General features: G+C 45.1%; 1 pseudogene; it reads left to right on the top strand.

Annotated features, from left to right (window-relative positions):
• The first annotated feature begins 140 nt into the window (after positions 1–140).
• LOC125094047 (histo-blood group ABO system transferase-like) overlaps positions 141–21,274 on the top strand; it is a 39,893-nt pseudogene continuing 18,759 nt past the window's right edge.

The raw sequence follows: 21,274 nt of genomic DNA, 5'->3' as shown, positions 1-21,274 counted from the left end.
ATAAGCTGGAAGCCATGTACACCCGTGAGTGCAGGATCTGCCCTCCCCGTGGCCACAGCCAACAGGACCATGTAACGTTATTTAAGGCAGAAGTTATTTGGCTCATAGAGCTTTAAGGGATTTGAGCCACCGACAAGCACATGCTAGCTGTGGTGGATTTTGTGATGGCCCCCAAAAGATCTATTCACCTGGAACCTGTGAACGCCAAAAGGTGCCAAAACCTTATTTGCCAAAAGGTTCTTTGCGGCTGTAATGATGTCAAGGCTCTCCAGGTGAGAACCCCATGGAATTTTGGGTGGGCCGCAAATGCGAAGACACAGACCCGAACACACAGAGACTCAGGGAAGGCGGCCACGTGACTATGGAGGCAGAGGCTGCAGTCATCCACTGACAGACAAAGGGACGCCAAGATTTGCCAGCAGCCGCCAGGAGGAAGGAGGGAGGCATGGAACAGTTTTCCCTCAGAACCTCCAGGAAGAACCATCCCCGTCGACATCTTTATTTTGGATGCGTGGCCCCCAGAAGTATGAGAAAATAATCTTCTGTTGCTTGAGGCCAGCAGGGTTGTAGTAATGTATTGTGACAGCTGTAGGAATGAATACGCTACCCGTGACAGTGAGTCCTAGTTAAACTGGGCTCAGAGAATGAGGCGTTCCAGATTTTACAAGCTGTGAAATAATAATTTGGAAAATCATACAACACTGTAACCATGAACAATTGTAATGGAGGAGGTAGGTGAAATTTCAAGAGAAAGACAGGTTAAGTTACCACAGCTACTCTTCATTCCAAAAAGTCACCTCCTATCACAACAATCCTTCTTGGTCAGGCAAGGCCAGACTTTCTGGGAACCCAGACAGCTTGGAAAGTACCAATGGCCAGAATTACTTTGCCAGGTGGGGGAAACACATGCTCTTACATTTCTCAGCTATGGCCTTCTTTTCATCTCAAAATTGTCTGCTCCTTTTTAACAGAATATGCAATTCTTGGATGGGGAGGGGGGACTAATTAAGGGGGGAAAAAAAGTTGTATATGAACATCTGAGAGACTAGAGAAAGCGTAGCAGATATGAAAATTTCCCATTGATTATGCTTATTAGTGTGACCACATAATTTGTGGGTCCCAGTGCAAAATTTCCAAACAATCACAGCAAAGCATTAAAGCAAGGGGGGGGACCCTTCTAAGCATAAGGTCTTGGGCAGGTACAGAAGTCACAGGACCCCAGATCCAGCCCTATTAATGGAATATCAAGCCTGGTTACTACAGATTAGAAATGGTTATTCTTGAACCGAATACATGACTGTGAAAATTTTTTCAAAGTCCTTATTTACGTCTAGAAATGCCTTGCCATGCATTTGTTGCAAATAAATACTAATACGCGTTGACTTTTTTTTTCCGTAAATGTTTATAGAAACTTTATTCTCAATCACCCAAAAGTCGAAACAAACCCAAGTATCTTTCGCTGAATGAATGTAAAACAAAATCCACACAGCGGCACACCACCCAAAAGCAACAAGAATCGCTACAACTCAAACAAATGTCCTCTCTGGAACATTAAAAGGGGACAGAACCCAGTGATCTGGGGTTGTTTCGGTAAGACCCATCTAAAAGGCCCCAGAAGCCAGATGAAGGACTCCTGAAAAGCAGTCCGAAAGTCAGAGAAGTTCATGTCCTCAACTACCTGCAATGTTTTACTGATTTTTCCAGAGACATCTGCTTCTTCAGAAAAGCACATACTCCTGTGAGCTGATTGTCCTCAAGAGTGTGGGCAGCCCACCAGCAGCTGGGATGTTCCCACTGCTATTTAGGATTCATGATTCAGTAGAGGGTAGGTAGCCCAGAGCTTCAGGAGGGAACGCCATCCCACCAACACTCAACCTCTGGCCCCAGAACTCTGAGAGGATAAATTTCAGATGTTTTCAACTACCTGGTCTGTGGTGCTTTGTTCCCCAGGAAGCCCACTTACCTTCTACTCTTTCATGCAACCATATCTCAGTGCAAGCAAATAAGAGGGACAGTGTCCTGGAGCAGCCTCAAATTTATTCCTTTAAATGTAATCAGTGATAATTTACCTGTGATGCATGTCACAACCAATCACAACACACCAAGCAACCCATGGGTTGCACTAGGAGCTGTCAATCCTACATAACACTGTGACTTTGTACAGAAATGGAGCAGCACGGAAGCCACGTGGCTCACTGAGGGTGACACTTCAGGTTGACTGTGCCCCTCATCACACCTGACCCCCCACATTCTAGCCAAGTTCCTTGAACACAGGTCAAAAAAGACAATCCCAAGAAGGTGGAGACACCACATCGTTACTCATTATTGGTCCCCAAGTATCATCCTCTGGCTCCAGTTTAAATCATTTCATGCAGGCTGGGGGAACACTGAAACTTCCTTAAGCAATTCTACTCATAGCTTTGACTCTGAAGCTGATAAAGTGATTCACTTTGGCTGCTGGACTCAGTGCGTGGGGTCAGGACGTGACCCGATATCCTGTGTCAGGCTCAGATCTCAGGCAGGAGAGGAAGAGCATCAGTGCTGTGATGTTGGTCTTAGAAGACTCAGATTTACTTTCAGATCCTCCTTGGATGGAAAGACCAATGGTGAATTTTTCAGGAAGCCTGCAATATAATTTTGAAGTGAGTGATTTCTGTGCCCCTCAAATAAGAATCTAATACAGGTCTCAAAGACAGTCAAGATAAAATGTCAAAAATCTGAACACGAGGAACTTATAAGTGTAATTAAGTAATATTTTAGCCTGGAATGATGTCCTCCCTGTTCGGATGCCCTTCCAACAAGGTGACTTTGCTGACCTAGATTTCTCCCTGCAAATAGTCCTATTTGCTGCCTGCCTCTCAAAGTGCTAATTGAGTTTTCATTCATGTTTCAGAAAATAAAGTATCTCCTACTTTTGAAACATGACCAAGGAGGTTATAAGAAACTAACTACTGGGGCGCCTGGGTGGCTCAGTGGGTTAAGCCGCTGCCTTCGGCTCAGGTCATGATCTCAGGGTCCTGGGATCGAGCCCCGCGTCGGGCTCTCTGCTCAGCAGGGAGCCTGCTTCCTCCTCTCTCTCTGCCTGCCTCTCTGCCTGCTTGTGATCTCTCTCTGTCAAATAAATAAATAAAATCTTTAAAAAAAAAAAAAAGAAAGAAACTAACTACTGTGCCAGTAAAAAGTTCCCATCCACTCTCTCTAGAAATAAATTGAAGACTCGCATAAGTCAGCTAAACATTAAATGGCACCTTAAAGGGGGTCCAAGTACTGACCAAATAATCTAGTACTGGAGTTTGGGTTTAGACCCCAGAGTTATAGTCGAATAATGTTTCTAGGCACTAGATGAGGAAAGAGTCGGGGGCAAGGCTGAGAGATGCCACAGGTCCAGCAAAGCTGACAGATGCGTCTTCCAGCCAGAGGGATTCCAGGGCTTATAAGAGAGATCAAGTGAGCACCAGGAACCAAGCAGAAAGAAAGCCAATAATAAAACTGGGAGAAAATGAGAGGTCCTGGGCAATTAAATAAAAATGAAAGGTCCTAAAATGTCAGTCAGTCAAAGTGAATTAAAGATAGGATGAGACATTTTTTCTAAACAAGAAGGGTGATTTGATCTCTCAAAAAGTTGGTCTTCTCAAAATCACTTATATCTTTAGTCAGTCACATCACCGGGACTTCTTCTAGTCCCTAAATATGCCTGCCCTGTTCTGGAGCCGGAAACAGTCTAAAGTAGTCTTGTTACCCATTGTGGGATTGCTGTGACTGACTGGATCCAACAGCAGGCACTAGATCCAATCCACCATCGAGCTAACACATCATCAAATACTTCCTCATGAATTTTAATTAAGAGCCATTCCAACTATAGACAGTGGGTGGAACCAAAGAGTCATGTGACCCTGAGCTCATTGTTTCAGTGCAGATATGTAAACAGAGGACACCAACCTGCAGGAAAAGAGAATGCACCAACAGAAAGAGACAGACACTTGAGAGCCTGTGCTATGAGAAATAGTGAGGTGGGAGTTGGGGAGGGTACCTGTCTTGGTAATGGATGGCGGAGCCCTCTTCAGTAACAATTAGTATGAAATATCTACATGTACTTTGTTTCAATGAGGTTTCTGCATCCTTTCTTCAAATATCTCTTGTAACCAAAAGGACTCTGGCTAGAAAAGCACTATTAGTCATTCTCCAAACGCGTTTCTCCTGTTGTGGCCCCTGTATGGTCAGGACTGTCTTCTAGAGAGAAAGAATACCTTGGGAATCAAAACTGTACTCTCAAAATGTGTGTGCATACATACATCTGCGTGTAAAACAATAAAAATCTGATAGATTCATTGGTGTTAAATGTGACAGACCTACGTGCTGCCCTTGGTGAGGCTACTGTGAGCTGTACCCACAGATAGTAATTGCTCATCAGGACCTCAAATTCCACTGACATACGTATGGCCATTTCTATTTCTCTTCCTTAACCCTCAACATAAGGAAGAATATTCTATTACCTAAGGGAAAAACAATGATACATGTTTCTGTAAGATGAATTCTAGATGAGAAGTGTTGAACAGGCAAAGTTAAAAAAAAAAAGACAATTACATAATTTTTATAAAATACAAAGAAAGAAAAGTGGATCATTTGTCCCTGAACCTTCCAGCGGAAGGCAAAATTCAAAAGGGAAAAATATGCTGTGAAAAGAACACCTTTTGAAGTTTTTTGGCTGGAATATGTGGGATTATCAAAAAAGGTTGGGGGAGGATGAAAAATAACTGGAAGACCTAGATTATCAGATGGGCATCACGTTTCAACATGAAGTCCCAAAGACACTCTATGAAAAATCATATTTAAATGACATATTCAAGGGCAAGAGGCAGAGAAGTGGGAAGACCTTGTTTCAACCAGTCCCCTGAAGTGAGCTAAATATCTACCAGAACCTTCTGAATACCCATGAAATCAGCCTGAGATGTAAGATTATACACTTCTGGATCTCTATGAGGGCAGAAGATGCCAATGGAGGGGTAAAGTGGGGTGGGATTTTGGGAGTGGCATTGCAGTTTCTAAAGCCCAAGCTGGGAAGGTCTGAGAGCAGCTGACCTTGCCGGGAGCAAGGACCATCTCTGCAGTCAGGGCTGGTGCAGGAAGGGAAGGGGCAGGACTCTGAGGGTGGTCTTCAGCCAGAGGGGTCCCCAAAAGGGGTTGGAAGTCTGGGAGAGGCCCTGCCTATGACCCGCCCATGCCTGCCTCACCCAGCCAGGTGTTAGAGCAAGGAGGCACTTCTGGGACTACAAAAGCAGGGAGTTTACCCAGAACAGGCAGGCATGGCATCCAGTGGACTCGGGACACCACCCTCCACAGCCATGGCATCACATGAGGGCGAAGCTACCTCTCTTTGGGTGGACACAGAGCTGCCCCAGGATGCAGAGGTAGGGCAGGCAATAGGCCTGGGTAAGATTCTGAGGCAGGGGCTGGGGGGGTGTGTGTGAGCGCTCCATGAGAGCCGGCTGTGCACTGGGGTGGGAGTCCCGGGCATATGGTTCTTGAAGGCGCATGAAGCGAGTTCATTGTAGGGAATCAGATGGGTTTTCTTTTTCCCTTGAAAGCCTCTTCTGCCCAATGTCCATCAACTGGCCTTTTTCCCCAGACCCCTGAACTCCAGGGAGCCTGCTCCCCCAAGCTTTTGTGGGATGGGTTGCAGACATTTCAGGGTTCTCCCATGTTCCCCAGGAAGAGTGTATACAAAGACAGCATACAGTCCCCAACTTTAGTGATGTGCCCCTGTCCCCTGGCACAGTGCAGGTAATGGGTCCTGAGCAACACCCCAAGTTCAGCAGGGTGTCCCCTATTCCCCTCACACACAGGTGTGGTGCTAATAAGCCCCAGGGCAGCTCCCCAGCTTCAGCATTTCCCGCCCTGTCTGTGGGGTTGGTGGTAATGGGCTGTCCGGAACCCGGAGGACCCTCAGGCAGAATCCTGCCTGAGGGTCCTCCAGGTTCATGTTCCCCCAGGCACAGGTTTGGCACTAACAAGCCCCAAAGCCATCCCCCAGCTTCAGCATTGTGCCCCGTGTCCCCCCGGGATGGTGATAATGGGCTGTCAGGATCCTGCAGGAGTATCCTCCTAGTGGGGGCCTGGAAGCTGGAGGAAACCAAACCCTACTCAAGTTGCATGAGGAACAGATGAGTTGAGGTGTTTATTTGGAAGAGTAGTTTTGCTTTTACAAAAAGGACAATGGCATTGGTAAGCTTTAGAATGAAGCTAATCACTACTTAAGAAACAAGCATGTGTCTTCACTTCTCCCAGGAACTAGAACAGGTGTGCAGGCCTCTTATGTCGGAGGTGCCTTCTTATTCCCACCTGACAATACTTCTCCACTCTGGCCCCAAGAGACCTGAAGTTTTGAACATCAGCATCTGAGTCAGTCTTGCACCTTGTCACAGGACATCAGCGTTCAGAGAAAGCAGCAGGTACGTTGGATGCAATGTCATGCCCATGTCAGGATAGGAGGTAAAACTTCTCTTTAACCCCAAACCTCCTGGGCTTTTCTCTTGTCTCTAGTGGAGCCAAAAGTCAAACTGAAGCAGCTGTCAACAATCTAGAGTGGGTGCAAGAGTTCCTTAGTTTCCCTGTGGGGAGAACATGGCAGGGGATCCCAATTTCTCTGTTCATTTCTGGCTTATGAAAGTATTTGTAACATCTCTTTCCTAGGCAATCACTTTCATTAGAAAGGGAAGATGAGATTTACTCTGTGTGTATTTTTAACATAGAATTTGTTCCTTCGGGGTGCCTAGGTAGCTCAGTGGGTTAAGCCTCTGCCTTTGGCTCAAGTCATGATCTCAGGGTCCTGGGATAGAGCCCCACATCAGGCTCTCTGCACAGTGGGGAGCCTGCTTCCCCCCCTCTTTCTCTGCCTGCCTCTCTGCGTACTTGTGATCTCTATCTGTCTAATAAATTAAGAAAAATCTTTAGAATTTGTTCCTTCCTCTAACAGTGTTTATTCCATTGGGCCTATGTTGTGGTAGAGTGGCCAGCATCTAGAGTTAGGTGGTTTTTTGAGGTCAGATAGAGACTTGGATGATAACTTGTCATTTGTCAAAGGTGAAGTTTCCTAACTCATTAGTCTTTTCAACCAAAGACTTACAATGAGGGCAGAGGAAAAATTCAAAATGATTCCAAGGAGACTTTGATAATTTAAAAGGGAAGCTTGACTTTCTAGTTTCACTAAGTGGATCATCTAGGTATTGGGACATGCTGTATTTTCTCTGTAGTATTGATGAAGTCTTAGAATATTGATAAGGTTTGGGGCGCCTGGGTGGCTCAGTGGGTTAAGCCTCTGCTTTCGGCCCAGGTCATGATCTCAGGATCCTGGGATTGAGCCCCGCATCGGGCTCTCTGCTCGGCAGGGAGCCTGCTTCCCCCTCTCTTTCTGCCTGCCTCCCTGCCTACTTGTGATCTCTCTCCCTCTCTCAAATAAATAAATAAAATTAAAAAAAAAAAAAAAACCTCTGTTACTCAGTAGTGAGAATGGTAAAGAAGTGATCACTCTGAGTTACTGGGGAAGTCTTTAAAAAAAAAAAAGAATATTGATAAGGTTCAATGATGTAGAGTTTGGAGCCAACGGACATCTTTGGTGCAAAATGGTGGTTTATTAAAGCACAGGGACAGGACCCATGGGCAGAAAGAGCTGCTGCCCCGGGGATGTGAGGAGTGGTCTATTATATACTTGCAAGTTGGGGAGGGAGTTAGGGATGGCATAAGTCTCTAAGGAATTTTGGAAGCAAATTTTCTAGGACCTTGAGGGGCTAGCTATTGTTTGGGGAAAAGGTTATTCATTACCAGTAATAAAACCTTTTTGTGAGACCCTTTAGATATATATCAGTGGACCATATGCTTGGGAATGATTGTCAACACTATCTTGGAGGTTTAGAGATAAAGTTTCCAAAGGAATTGTTAAAGTAGATTTACAGGATCCTGGTTGGGGGTAGGTGTCAGTCAGGCTAGGATTGCCCTTTGCCCTTAGCAAAGCCTTAAGGTGTGGGGGGGAGTTGAGTCCCTAGAGGAGAGTCACTCTGTCTGTTTTAAGGGCTTGTCAGCAGGTAAGGAAATCTAATAATTTTTCTTCTGACTCTGTTTCCCACATCAGCAGCATTATCAACAATAATGAAACTATGGAGGGAGTCCCGGCGTCCATTCACTGATGAGCGGAGAAAAAAGATGTGGGAGACATAGATATATAATGAAATAGGGCCCAGCGTCACAAGAATGAAATCTTACCATCTGCAAGGATGTGGATGGATCTAGAGTGGTTTAAGCTAAGCAAAATCTGTAAAGAAAGACAAATACGCACTGACTTCACTCCTCTGGAATTACAGAAAGAACACGGGTAAACATAGTGGATGTGAAGATGGGCAAATGAGGAAACAGACTCAACCTTAGAGCACAAAACAAGGGTTGCTGGAGGGCAGGTGTGTGGCGGGGAGCATTAAACGTGTGATGGCTATTAGGGAGGGCACTTCGGTTGAGCTGTTGTATGCTGGTGAGGAATCACTAAATCCTACCCCTGAAGCAAAGAAATTAACACTGCATGGAAACTAACTGGAATTTAAGTCAATGAAGAAAAGAAAAAGACCATGTTCTGCTTCATGAAGAGTGAAGTAAAAATGGAGTGATTTTCGCTCTCCTATTCTGTAGATGATAGTTTCCAAACACACTGTGGTAGGATATGCTAGTTTCTTATTGCATAAGGAGTCCTTGGAAAGCTACAATGAAAGACTCAGATCTCAGAGCACATTCATGTTCCATTGATATGTTACTTACCATTTGCCCAGTTAGAAAGCTAAGTGCCCATAACTACGACAGAAAAGGAAAGTAGGTGTTAACCATTCAGGTGGTAGCCTTCTGCCTTTCTCATGAAAGCCTTGGGCCAGTGTAATTTTGGAAGGGGGGTAGATCCTGGAGTGTTGCAGCAGACAGGGGAGCTCCAAGTCTGGGGAGAGCTGACAGGGGTCGCAGAGGGAGTGAAGTGCATTCTGCGGGAGGGTGTGGGCAGGGCTGGCTCCAGGGGTGGCTGTCAGTCTCCCATGTGACAGTTGTGACAGGTCAGGGCTGTGAGCGGGTTCCTGGCTGAGGACAGGGGAGGCCCAGGTGGAGAGCTGACAGAGCCCCTTCTTCTGTGCCACTGGCCTCAGCCAACACACATGAGCACTTCTTCTGTCCCTGTCCCTGTCCCTGTCCCTCCAGTTCAGACTTCTCCGCGTTGCCAGGCTGAGACGTTGGTTTGTGTTTCATTCTTTGCGTGTGTGTGTGAAGTTTCAAGTTAGCTGGTGGAAATGACGGGTCATCAGAACATCCATTCCTCTTGTATTTCCTACTCTTCTTCCAATCACTACAGTGGATCAGACCTGCTAGTGGAAGGGGCGACCTGTGTGTTTTTCATTCCTGTTTTAATTAAACAATGGGAAAACAGTTTTCTGAAAGAGTCAAAGAATCCTTTATAGGGGTTCACGCCTTTTCCTTCCGTGAACCACTTTCTAATATTCAAAATTATTTTTGAGGGGCACGTGGGTGGCTCAGCCATTTAACATCTGCCTTCAGCTCAGGTCGTGATTCCAGGGTGCTGGAATGGAGCCACACATCGGGCTCCCTGCTCAGAGGGAAGCCTGCTTCTCCCTCTCCCACTCCCTCTGTTTCTGTTCCCTCTCCTGCTGTGTCTCTCTCTATCAAATAAATAAATAAAGTCTTTTTAGAAAAAGACATTTTTAAAAGTAAAACACAGCCTCAGGGCTGTAACAGGGTGTGGTGCCCTCTGTGATGGGGAGAAATGGAGGAGAAGTGTAGGTTGCTTAGGAGCCTGGGGAGTGGCCCATTTTGCTTCCAGTGGAACACAAGCCCTTGTTAGCTGTCCCTGGTAGCAGGGGAGTGGGTGCTGCTCACCTGGTGTCCCATCCTGGGCTCTGAAGCCTAACCCAGTGAAGTACTTACAACTTGAACTGGGGAATTTATGAGGAAACCAGAATGAAACCTGGAGGGTGCTTGTATCCTCTGCGCTCAGACTACCCCATGGAGCAGAGGAACTCATCACCTGTGAGGTGTCTCAGGATCCCTGAGGGTGTGGGCTTTGCATCCTGGGAAGAGGTTATGTCTTCATCCTTATCTGAACCAGAGCCATAACGTCTGGTTATGGAGACCCAGACCTTTACAGACCTTTACGTGACCATGTCATTATCATTCTTATTTTAAGAAAGCAATCTAGACATTGACTTTAGGAAACAAATATCAAAAGGAAAAACACAAGGTCAAATCTATATATGAAGACTGAACTTGTGATGCCTTTCATTAGTATGGGTAATACAGAGCTGCCTGTATGAGAAGGAACACGAAATTCTATTTGAAGTGTGCTGTGCACACATAGTGTTTTCTTCTATACTTTTCCTTACTTCTCTGAAGGGAAAATAGAGTGGTGACTGGAGCTTGGTTTCTGAATTTAAGAAATGGGAGACAAGAGATTTGAAATAGCAGTGTTCATGCTGACATGGTGCTCCGTGCCTAGGGAGTAAGGGTTTGAAGCTTGGACTTGGAAGTGTTGTTGTTGAGGGAGGATGTGGTCGGAGTTTCCCATACAGAGTCACTTGGCTGGTCTGCCCCATCAGACCAGTTCCTGCCTTTTGAAGGGCAGCTTGAAGGTGGCTTGAGACCCTAGGGCACTTGAGGGATGATCTGAAAGGGACACTTGGGCAGGCCAGTGTAAACAAACCAAGGGAATTCCAGAGCTAACAATGAACACGTTTCTGAGACTAGAGTTTGCTTCTCTGTAAGTAGCATTGAGCTGGGGTGGAAAGCAGTCTTTGGGTCTTAGGAGTCACCGTGTCAGCAGGTGTGAGCCTGGCAGGGGTGTCAGATCAGATGGCTGAGAGATGGTGATGCCATGGCGGTGTCCCATTGCTCTTAATGCACAGGCCAGCTTGCTCCCTGGACAGGGCTCTGCTCCCTGGCTAGCCCTCCTGCTGCAGATGTGATATGAAAGTTGCTTCCTATTGGGTTCTCAGGCCCTTGTCTTGGCAGGAGGCTTGGTGGGGGGCAGCCCACAGGCAACATTATGGATTCTTGCCCAGTGTGCCCCTTGATTCCTCCAATGAGGCACCGCAGGTGTCCTCTGCCTGGTGTCTATGAATTCAGAGCTTCTCCTTGAAGCTCTAGTTTCACATGGGACCTGATGTGTGAGACAGAGACTAAACCTGGGTGGCCTGCTGCTGCTGCTGCTGCTGCTGCTAACTTCCTGAAAACTGTGCAGCAAAGCCTGGTTTGTGATGACATCCCAGGAAACAGGGACAGTTGCACCATTCTGCCCCAGTACAGGAGGACACCGGACATCAATCATAGGTGGCTGGTGCAGGGAGGAGAAATGTCTGTTTCCCAGGTCCTTGACCAGAGGGAGATTTGGACCCTGGGATGCTTCTCTGCTCAGCTTCCTCAAATGAGCACATCAGGCAAGGGGAGGATGTGTATGTGCTCACCTGGAATCGAGGAAGGTGTCTGGTTTCAGTTTCATGTGCAAGTGGATTCCTCTTATGGCTCATTTTTCTGATCGTCTTCAGGGTGCCATAGGGAGACCCATTGTCCCGGCCATCCTAGCTGTGCAAGAGCTCTGATCACCTTTTCCCCCAGGGCTCTGGTCTGGGAAATCAGAGGGAGTCAGAGGTGAAATCATCCAAGTAGGCTTCCATTTCTCCCTTGCCAAGATGAACTGGTGACTGTGATAATTTCTCTGGAAATAAAAAGGAGACAGGGCTGGGTGCTGAAGGGGAGGTAGCAACAGGGCTTGGTATTCACAGAGGAACCAGGTGGGACTTCACTAGGAAGGTGATGCTTGAGTCAAGTTCTAAACAAGATGAGTGATATCACTTCAATACCCTTCTAAATGGAAAGGAAAGCATATGCAAAGGCCCTCAGGCAGAACCATACCAGGTATGTCCAGGAGCAGCAGGAAGGCCCTGTGGCCACAGGAAGCAGTTTAGGACATGACCTCAGGGAGGTGACAGCAGGGTAAAAGAAAGCCATTGCAGAGCTGTGACCCCATGGGACCCAGTTTCCCTGGGACATCCTGGCTACAGTGTCAAGAACAGATGACACAGCATTGAGGATGAACAATGGAGGTCAGTGATGAAGCTTTTCTAGGAACTCAGGCAAGAGATGGGCTCCAGTGTGGGTCAGACAGGTGGCCTTGGAAGGAGGGGTTAGTCCTATTCTGGGTACCTATCGAAGATGGAGCTCACAGGATTTGGCAATGGGTTTGATATTGGGAATGGGAGAAAGGAGGAATTGAGGTAACTCTCAGCTCTTGTGCATTGTCCCGAGTGAGGTGAAGGAGGAGGTTTCTGAGGGTAGGAGGTAGTCCATGTTCCACCTGCTGAGGAAAGTGTCTTTCACAGTGGATCTGCTGATATTTGTGTCCAGGAGAACTTTGAACTTGTACCCGCTTAGCAACTTTCAAGTATAAGTCTCCCCCACTTTTCTCAAATTCATGGTAAGACAGAGTTGGCTTCTTGGAAATAAATATGTTATTACCCAGCTCCAGTAGGAGGAAGAAACCTGAAGAGGATTTCCCTCTTACAAAAGTGAAAATGTGGGCATCATGTTCAGCATCTGTTTTGTGAGGAACCACTACAGAGACTGTGTGCACCCCTACCATCCCCTTCCTGGGCACTGCTCTCCACGTCTAGCCACCAGCACTTTGAATTGTGTCTGTGAGAATCTATTGCTTTATCTCCAATTATTTTGGGCACCCCTTAGGATGTTGTGTTCTGGGGCCTAAGAAGAGTCAAAGAGAAGGAACTTTTGGTGTCTGAGCATGCTCACTCATTTTTCTGTAGAAATGAATAGTAATTCTTTTTTCACTTTATACCATTTCTGCTGTGAAAGATTTCCTAGCAACACTGTACTTTCAGATAGCAGGGGATCCTGTACTCCATCCTGCAAGGCTAGCTTTAGTCTCCATGCTGCACAGAACAGTCCATGACTTGTGGGTTTTATCACTCATGTCACATTGGACCACCTTCACCCCTCTTCCCCCTTCCCTGAATCTGGCAACCACCAATCTGTTCTCAGTACGTATGTGTTCATTACTTGTTTGATTGCATGTTGAGAGCCTCTGGTGTTTGTCTTTCTGTGTCTGAGTGACTTCTCATAATGGTCCCAAGGTTCATGTTTCCATATCTGGTTATTGTGAATAATGCTGCCGTGAACATGGGAGGGCATCTCTCTTTTGGAGGGAGTGTTTCTGTGTTCTCCAGAGAAATACTCAGTAGAGCAATTACCAGGTCATGTAGTAGTTGTATTAATTTTTTACAGGAACCTCCACAGTGTTTGTCATATGACTGCATCAATTTACATTCCTACCAACAGTGCGCACGGTCCCCAATGTGCACACACCCTTGACCACACCTGGTGTCTTTCTCAGGAACAATTTCTGTTCCAACAGTTATGAAGTGATAGCTGGTTATGCTTTTGACTTATGTTTCCCTGATGACAATTGGTGATGTTGAACACTTTCTCTATGTCTGTTGGCCACCTGTATGCCATCTTTGGAAAGTATCTATTCACATATTCTCCCCAGTTTTTATTCCATTTTTGTTTGGCTTTGAAGGAGTGTTTTGTGTATTTTGGATATTAGCTTCTTCTCACACATACAATGTGCAGGTACTTTTTCTCATTGGGTAGGTTGCCTTTCAAGGGTTTGATGGTTTATTTGATCATGCAGAAATTTCAGTTTGATGTCATTCCACTCGTTTATTTCTGCTTTTGTTGTCTTTGTTTTTGGTGTCTGATGTAAAAGACTCTTCCCCAAAACAAATATCAGGAAACTTACTACCTGCATTTTCTTCTTGGAGGTTTATGGATTCAGTTCTTATGTTCACGTTGTTCATCCATTCATAATTTTTATGTGTGGCGTAAGAATGTGACTGGATCACTTTCTGCATTGTATATTTTCTGCTGCTGTGTCATAGTTGACTGTACATATCTGTATTAGTTTCTAAGGTTTCTCTTCTTTCTTTTCCTTTCTTTCTTTCTTTCTTCCTTTCTTTTCTTTTCTTTTTCTGGTCTTACAGTTTATTTGTTGGGAAAATATTTTTCCTGTCAGAATATATGCAGTGTGGACTTCATTGGTGACATCTTCATACTCTTTGTTAGGACTTCTCTCCGACATCTGTGTTTTTGTAAATGAGTAGCTGGCTCTATAGCTTTCACCAGGTTGAACATTTGGGCACAACTACTTAAGTAGTATTCTATCCTTCCATCAGATACCGGATTGTGGTGGATTGTCTTCTTTTGGGATGTTCTCAGTTGTGATGATGGATATCGATATTTCCTTTTCCACAGTAGGTTTATCAAAGTGCATTTATTTCCTCTTAAAAATATGGATTCTAAATCATCCTTATTTTATAATATATATTTATAGAAAACTACATGTTTAAAGAAATGTATTTATTGGAAGCAACAGTTGAAACAGGACATAAATATTATTAATTCCCATTCACAGTTAATAATTCTATCTGAGCTAAGTTTAAATATACATATATATTATATACAATGTATAATGAATAAATGTTGCTAACACTGCTATGATTATCCATTTCCAAGGTTTCTATCGTGTTCCATTGATCTGTGTGTGTTTTTATGCCAGTACCATACTGTTATGGTGACAACAGCTTTGTAATCTAGCTTGAAATTGGAGTTTGGTGTGTCCAAGTAGTTTAATCCCTTGTTTCTTTGTTTCTTTCTTTTTTTCTTTTTTCTTTCTTACCATAAGGTTACTTATTTATTTATGTTTACTTAGCTTACATTTGTATTCTAAATGTTTTTGTATTTTTGTGGTATTTATTGTAATACCTCATCTTTCTTTTTTTTTTAAGTTTTTCACATTTTTTAATTTAAATTCAGTTAGCCAAGGTATAGTTTTTGAGGTAATGGTCAATAATTCATTAGTTGCATATAACACCCAGGCCTCATCACCACATGTCCCCTCATTAATACCAATCACCCAGTTACCCCACCCCCCAGCCTACCTCTCCCCCAGTTTGTTTCCTATGATTAAGAGTCTCCCATAGTTTGTCACCCTCTCTGATTTCTTCCCATTCAGTTTTCCCTCCCTTCCCCTCTGGTCCTCCACACTATTTCTTGTGTTCCACATATGAGTGAAACCATATGATAATTGTCATTCTCTGCTTGACTTATTTCATTTAGCCTAAGCCCTCCAGTTCCATCCATGTTGATATAAATGGTGGGTGTTCATCCCTTCTGATGGCTGAGAACTACTATATGGCATGTATGTACCACCTCTTCTCTGTACATTCCTCTTGAGGGTTATCTCAACTCCTTCCACAGTTCAGCTCTTGTGGACATTGCTGCTATGAACATTGGGATACATGTGTCCCTTCTTTTCACTGCATCTGTATCTTTGGGGTAAATACCCAGGAGTGCAATTGCTGGGTTGTAGGGTAGCTCTACTTTTACTTTGTGAGGAACCCCTATGCTGTTTTCCAGAGTGACTACACCAGCTTGCATTCCCACCAACAGTACGAGAGGGTTCCCCTTTCTCCACATCCTCGCAAACACCTTGTTGTTTCCTGTCTTGTTAAATTAATTTTATTTTTTTTTAAGATTTTATTTATTTATTTGACAGACAGAGATCACATGTAGGCATAGAGAGAGAGGAAGGGAAGCAGGCTCCCCAGTGAGCAGAGAGCCTGACGTGGGGCTCGATCCCAGGACCTTGGGATCATGACCTGTGCTGAAGGCAGAGGCTTTAACCCACTGAGCCACCCAGGTGCCCCCTGTCTCATTAATTTTAGCCATTCTAACTGGTGTGAGGTGGTATCTCATTGTGGTTTTGAATTCCCTTATGACATGTGATGTGGAGCACTTTTCATGGTCTGTTGGCCATTTGGATGTCTTCTTTGGAGAAGTGTCTCTTCCTGTCTTCTGCCCATTTCTTCAGTGGATTCATTGTTTCTTGGGTATTAAGTTTAAGCAGTTATTTGTAGATCTTGGATACCAGACTTTTATGTATCATGCCATTTGCAAATATATTTCCCATTCTGTAGTTGCCTTTAGTTTTGTTAATTGTTTCTTTTGCTGTGCAGAAGCTTTTTATTTTGATGAAGTCCATATAGTTCATTTTTGCTTTTGTATCCCTGGCCTTTAGGGACATGTCTTGTAAGAAATTGCAGTGCCCAAGTTCAAAGAGGTTGTTGCCTGTGTTTTCCTCCAGGATTTTTATTTTTTTAAAGATTTTATTTATTCATTTGACAGAGAGAGATCACAAGTAGGCAGAGAGGCAGGCAGAGAGAGAGGAAGAAGCAGGCTTCTGAGCAGAGAGCCCGATGCGGGGCTCGATCCCAGGACCCTGAGATCATGACCTGAGCCGAAGGCAGCGGCTTAACCCGCTGAGCCACCCAGGCGCCCCTCCTCCAGGATTTTGATGTGAGACAGGAATCAGTTACCTTTCTTTCCCGATGTATTTGAGTCCTCCTTCTTTCTTGGTGAGTCTAGCTAAAAGTTTGTCAGTTTTGTTTATCTTTAGAAAAAAGTCAGCTCATATTTTCATTGATCTTTTGTCTTTTTAGTCTCTATTGGATTGATTTCAACATTCCATTTTGTTATTTCCTTATTTCTACTGTTATGGGGCTTTGCTTTTTTTTTTTTTTTTTCCCCAGTTCTTTCCCACATAAAATTAAGTTGGCTATTGGAGAGCTTTCAAGTGGACTGATGAGGACTGGAATTTCTATGAACTTCCCCTTAGAGCTACTTTTCCTGCATCCCATAACTTTTCATTGGTTCTCTTTTTCATTTGTATCAAGGTACTTTTAAAATTTCTTTTGATTTCTTCTTTGACTGTTGGTTATTTCCTAGCATGTTGTTAAATTTCCACATTTTTTACCTTTTTAAAAAATTTATTTATTTATTTATTTGACAGAGAGAGAGAGAGAGAGATCACAAGTAGGCAGAGAGGCAGAGAGTGGGAAGCAGGCTCTCCACCGAGCACAGAGCCCAAAGTGGGACTTGATCCCAGGACCCCGAGATCATGATCTTAGCCGAAGGCAGAAGCTTATTAATCCATTGAGCCACCCAGGCACCCCTAAATTTCCACGTATTTTTAGCTGTCCCATTTTCTTCTTGTGACTGATTTCTACATTCATACTGTTATCATTGGACAAGATTAGAACCAGAGCATGAAGGGAGCATTCAGTTTAAAGTTTAGTTTCCTGGGGTATTTTCTAAGGGCAGACCATGACTTCCAAGGGGAGAGAGGAAGGTTTTGTGAGACTTGGTGGATGGTCAACCCTTGTCAGAATTACTGATTACTACCATGCAGACTGTGTACCACACTTCACACTGTAGCCCTGAAAGACTTGTACTTCCTTAGAAACATTTTACTGTAGGTTCAATGGTGGCCTTCTCTAACAGAAAGGTGCCATTTGAGTTCAAATGATTCAACACCAGGGTAGATGATGCAAGGTATAGTTTCACAGAAAACATGACAAAAACATGTAAATGACAGAACAGTATGTAGTTAAAGGTACTCTGTTCTATGGCAGGGATGGGAAAAGTGAATGATCAGGTCAGAAAGGGGAATGGGCGTTCCAAGAAGCGCTGGAGTTGTCAGGTGGTAGGGGGTGTCCCTTGGAGGTAAGGACCAGGAGACTGGTCACGGGTTACAAAATTGCAGCATCAGGGTATGCGCTCTGCCTGATCCACAACCCCTGGCAGCATTAGGAGCATTCTAGATCCAGAGGATCTACAGACTGCTGACTGGCCTGAGCAGAGTCTCCATGGTATATCTTCTTGGTTCCTGGGTGTGGCTCTTCTCCTTTTGCTTTCCTCTGAGCTGCACTATTTTGTGTGGATTCAGTGCTGGTAGTTGACACGAATTCTTTCCGAAAAGAAGTGGAACAGAAGTCATCCTTGTTTCCTAAGTAGACCTGAATATATTCAATCGTCATAGCCATTTCCCAGGCCCCTGAGCCTTCATCTGCTGGCCAACTCCAAGATTTTTGGAAACATCTTCTATTTTTAACAGGTTGAAAGAATTAGTTTGATTTTTTTAAAAAAGTCAACCAAGTCACACGTTTCATAATCTATAAAATGATCTGAAAACACTGAATGAACAAGGCTTGACTGGATGAAGGAAGAATTAGCTTTGCAGTGGGGTTTGTGCCAATGTTTACCCTCTGTTGCCACCGTGTGGCCACTCTCCAGATAGCACGTGGCCGAATGTGTTCCAACTTCGCAGATCCAAGAGAATAAGACGAAGAAGGTTGGTCCCTGAATTCCTTAGCTCCTAAAAACTATGCTCTAATTTATGAATGATATTCTACATCGAGTATGTCTTAACTAGATATTAGGGTTAGGGTCAAGGTAAAGTTGCATGCATTAACTATGGGCAGCTTTTTGTATGTCAATCTTACCTGCCCAAAGTGATTAAAAAAAAAAACAATAAAATGGGAGAGGATATAGTCACCACAGCACAGAGCACATTACCTGTCCCAGGAGATAGGTAACTAAACATCTTAGCTGAGGACCAGGAGCTGGTCCTGCGGGTACGAGGCAGGTAGCATCTGTGGCCAGCTGCCCTTTACCTCCAACACCCACACCCAGCTTAGCACATCCTCTGCTATGCTCAAGGGCAGCAAAACCATGATCCGGTGCAGGTGTGACTCCCTTTTGTCAGGCGTGGCTTGCTTCCGACAGGTAGAGAAGTGGGCCAGGTCACATACACATGACATGTTCTTTTGGTTCCTTGCTATATGCCTCCCCTTTTGGTCACCCTGGTCCTGAAACTTTGGCTCCTGTGAGAACTTAGGTTTGCAGAACCTTTCTGTTGATATTTCGAAGTGAAGATCTGTGTTACCTTTGTTCCCTGTTCTTGGAAAAGAAATGGAGGTGAGAAAAGTCTTCATATTCTGAAAGCAACAAAAAGAAATATTAAGTGTGTTCTGCCCCTGGCACCTCAGACTTGATAGCGATGGCCAGCTACATACGTCATGTTCTACACAATCAGCTCTAGGGACTCTTAGAAGCATGTGGAATGAAATTGTCTGAATGAAATCTCGTTACTAAACTTTTGCTTTACAGAAGATAGTTTAGGGACACCCGCCCCTCACCCACCATCTTATTTCTGGTCTGGCCCATGCCCAGTCACACTGACATGTGTAGCCACACAAAGGCACAACTATGATATCCTCCTGGAGAACTCCTGGACCCCTGCCCCTTGGTCTGGCCAACCCTGCACACCCCCCAGTCCTCCTGAGCATTCCCTGTAGTGACACAGCTGTGATCATCCTCCTGGAGCATTCCCAGTACCCCTGTCCCTGGGTCTGACCAACCCTGCACACTCACAGTCCTCCTGAGTGTCCCCTTCATGGCACTTGTCACACAAGGCTGTCATTTATTGTCTCTCAGTCCATCCTTTCTGCTTGGAGTAGATCTGTCTCACAGATGCCTGGTTGGATGACAGGTGGATGAATGGTTTCTGGATCTTTTGTCCTGGAAGAGCAGGCATCCTTCAAAACCCTGATGGGCAGCGGGAGTCTCTGTCCCTCTGTGTGCCCCCAGCCTCAGTGGAACCTAGTGTCCAGGACAAGGGATATGGGAGTCCTCCCAGATGAAGTTTGCTCTGTGAGGGTGGATTCCTTCTGAGATCATTATGGCCACTGCATGGCTGTTCCTGTGAGACAGACAGCATGCTACTGCGTTGTATTCTCCTTGCATGCTGTGGCTAACAAAGAGGAAACACATGCTCACACTCACAAGTTCACACTTACACCTCCATTTCTGAGCATCACTACCACATAAACGACAGTGAATTCCCATTGGGCTACAGACATGTAGACATGCCATTCAAGGTGTAAATAGAGGAGGATGGAGATGGAGTTCTGGCTAAAAGGATGGCAGTCCTTGCCTCTGGGGGTGAAGAAATTAGATTTTACCCAGAAGGTGCTGCATTGTACTCAAAGAAGTGACATGATCCTAGGACCTTTGAGACCAGGGATTGGCACAGACTTTTCCATAAAGTCTTCTTTAAAGATTTTTCTGTTAGGTGTTGCAGTCCATGTGGTGTCTCTGACAATGACTCCACTTTTGCATTGCGGCTTGAAAGCAACCACAGACCATCCATAACTAATGTTCCAGCCACACTTGACTGACAGAATACAGGGGGAGGTCCCATTTGGCCCATGGGTGGTAGTTTCCCACACCCCAGATCTGCAACATGATGGATGATGGGGGAGAAGGCTGTTCTTTTCCAGTAGCAGAGTGGGAGTACACTGGGATCTATCCTGCCTGGCCCTTCCACTTGAAAGGAAAAAAAAGATGATAGTGAGATTGGCAACAATTAAGGCCTCAGGAATCCCCTTGCATTTCTTTGGAGGCCTCAAGCTTCCCAAAACACATTTGTCTGTGGTTGAATTCCACATAGGTATTGTTTGGCTGAGTATGTCCCCATTGCCTGGTGGGTATATCTTGTGGATTATATACCAACAGATGGTCACCTTGTTCAGGCCAAGCCCATGAAGACATTTAGGGTTCTCCTGAGTTAGGGAAGGATCTAGCATGTGTGGACTTCAGGACGAGTGAAGCACCTGGCTTCCTGGGTCTTCCGTGACACTGGCACAGTCCTGGCCTGGGCCACTTCTGCAGTTGTGATGGAAAAGCCCCTGGCCTGGGTGGTCCACCCCAAGCTTGGCTCAGCAGGCTGAGACCTGAGCTTCCTCCCACCTCATTGGCTGTGACCAGGTCACATGCCCATGGATGAGCCATCCTTGGAGACATGAAGATTGGCACAGGTTGTTATGACCTCTGTTGTAATGACTTTTCTAATGGAGGTGGTGGCAAGATCTTCTGGGATGCATCTGTTAATAAAACAGATATTAATTTCTGATATAAGTGGGTCCAAGGTGTTAGCTTAGCACCTAGCACCTCAGTCCCAGCACCTTGGTACTACCATCCTACTCTGCAGAGACCATGGCTGAGAATGAGCAGGGTGGATGGAAACTGGTCTGGCGTGCACACGGGAAGGGTGTGTGTGTGTAGGGGGTTGGGGATAATAGCTCTGGCCAAGCTGTATCTCCAATTTACCTAGGTTCAAGAAGGTGCGGGGAATCCATGGTGTTTTACTGTCCGTCATTTTGCAGAGGAAGAATATGCCTTTTGCATGGAGTATGGCGAGACTTGTTCCAAGCATTCTCTAGTTGGCACAGAAGTCTGGGAGAGCAGCACCCTCCATCTGCTAGGATAG

This window comes from Lutra lutra, chromosome 2 (genome assembly GCF_902655055.1).
Source record: "Lutra lutra chromosome 2, mLutLut1.2, whole genome shotgun sequence".
NCBI classification, from domain to species: domain Eukaryota; kingdom Metazoa; phylum Chordata; class Mammalia; order Carnivora; family Mustelidae; genus Lutra; species Lutra lutra.
The sequence above is the reverse complement of the archived record's forward strand: the minus strand, read 5'-3'. Positions and strand labels throughout refer to the sequence as shown.